This window comes from Poromitra crassiceps (genome assembly GCF_964638095.1).
Source record: "Poromitra crassiceps genome assembly, chromosome: 20".
Classification (NCBI taxonomy): domain Eukaryota; kingdom Metazoa; phylum Chordata; class Actinopteri; order Beryciformes; family Melamphaidae; genus Poromitra; species Poromitra crassiceps.
In genome coordinates, this window is record NC_139637.1 from 11,681,265 (window position 1) to 11,683,711 (window position 2,447).

Consider the following 2,447-nt stretch of genomic DNA (forward strand, 5'->3'; position numbering starts at 1 on the left):
TGTTGTTAGGAACCGGCGGCTCCAAATTGCCTGAACCCTAGGAAGTAGTAAATAGTCATGGAAACGAACCTTACGCCGTTTGGTCCCTATTGGGGTGGACTGAGAACTGAGTCTACTATTGGGGTGGCTTATTAATGGTCCCAGTCAAGGACACAGTGACGAGTGGTGGGAGAGTGGCTACCCCGCTGCTACTGTGAACAGGATCTCCATATCAAACCTGGAGGAGTTCCATTCAATTCCATTTATTGTTCTCCACAATGTGGGCATTTGTCTTTGGCTTCACAGGTTTGCTTGCACACATGCAAGTCACAATACATGTCAAACACCACAATACACAATATACACAACACACGAAACGACAGAATACATAATATACACAACACAGGAAACAACAGAATACATCATACAACAAAGAACAAGATGCACAATACAGACAGCGATAACGGACATGGTTCTAAATCTAGATGATGTTTATGAATTTAGCAGATTTATTGCGTTTGGTATGAAAGATGTTTTGTAGATGTTCTTGGTTGCTGCAGGAACTCTGTAGCATCTTCCCGACGGCAGTTTTGTGAACTCTGTGAAAAGGAGATTTACAGGATCAGACACAATTTGTCTGGCTTTTATAGATACATCCCAGTTGTTCCTGCTCTTTCCCAATAATTTTACTCGCCATGTTTGTAATTCGGGACAGTCTATTTCTGTTCTTAGCCTCTCTAGATTCCCATACCATGTCCACATGTCAAAGGTCAAAACACTTTCAATAAGACTCCTGCAGACAGTCTCCAGAATAGCTTTGTTTATTTTGTATGAATCCAATTTCCTGATGAGATCAAATGCATTGAAAGATGTATTTTGTGTTGGCTGTGAAACTTAGATTGCATTAAAAAAAAAGGTTCCTACGTATTTAAACTCTTCTACTGTTTTAACAGGCTGGTCATCAAACAAAACAGGTGTAAAATCATGACCTGCATTGCGGTGACTCGCAATAACCAGCTCCCTAGTCTTCTTTTTTTTAAAGATTATTTTGTGGGTATTTTGCCTTTATTTATTTTTATATAGGACAGTAGGCAGGGAGAGAGAGAGGGGATGACATGCGGCAAAGGACCGCCGGTCAGATTCGAACCCGGGGCGGCCGCGTGAAGGGCCGAGCCTTCGTGGTATGCGTGCTACCAGGTGAGCTATGAAATATGTAGATTGATTAGCTGTGTCCCCTGTCTTCATAAGGCCAGCTAGCATCATCATCATCAGCATATTTATACAATTGGCAGATTGCATTCATATACTGTAATGTGCATTGCATTAGTATACAAAGAAAATAAAACAGAAGACATGAATACAATTGGGCTCATAATCCACAAGAGTCTCAGCCTTCAAGTCATACCAAAATGATATCATTCTAAGAAGGACCTACCCCAGTATGCAGAAATATTCAAATAGAATGTGAAAATAACAAATGTAAAAAACTGCATGTTTTTACCAAAAGCTGCATGGGATTAGCATAAAGTGGTTATGTCTGTAAAGAGGAGACTCATGGGGACCCATAGAACCATATTCTCATTCAGATATCTTGAGGTAAGAGATCAAGGGGCCCCTTTGAAAACAACCATGCCAGTTTCTCCCTCGCCAAAATGTAGCTTAACTTTGGAGCGTTATTTATATTTTTTTATTTATATTAAGATATCAGTATCTTCCCTCTAGCTTTAAAAATGAGTCTGCTACAGCCTCTGAAACACAGTCATGTTGGCCGCGGACGTGTCTTGCAAAAAGGGCATTAATCCTTCAGAGGGTAAAAGGGCAGGTGCTTGGGCACCACCTGGTGTCTTATCTGTGCACATCCCTGCTCCCCTCCTTCTCTCTCTTCATCGCTCCCTCGCTTCATCCCTTCTTCTCATATTCCTCTTCGGTCCCCATGACTTTACCTTCCCTCCATCCCTCTCTTCATCCCCTCTTCTCATATTCCTCTTCGGTCACCATGACATTACCTTCCCTCCATTCCTCTCTTCATCCCTCCCTCCATCCTTCCTCCTCAGACTTCATTACTTTTTCTTCTTCCCTCCCTCCTTTCTAGGCCCAATACCATTTATTATTATTATTATTATTATTATTATCTATCAAAGTTTTTATTCCCCCTCATTCATTCAAATCTTTTTTTTTTAACAATATTTTAAAATTTTACACACAGAAAACATAAACATGCAAAGTCAATAAACGCCACATAAAATGCTCATACCCATAAAGAAAACAGAAGGTTTGACATAAACGGGTGGTTAAAAAATGTTTGAATCCTATAATAAGAATGTGAATGTGTTAGCAATGTGTTAGCAGAATTGTGTTCGGCCACAGCTATGCCATTTTACGTGCGATCGGGCTGAATCTTTCAGGAAGTGTAAAGAGCAGACCTGCAGGTGCTTTTTTAAATGAGGTAATCAGGAGACACAACTGTT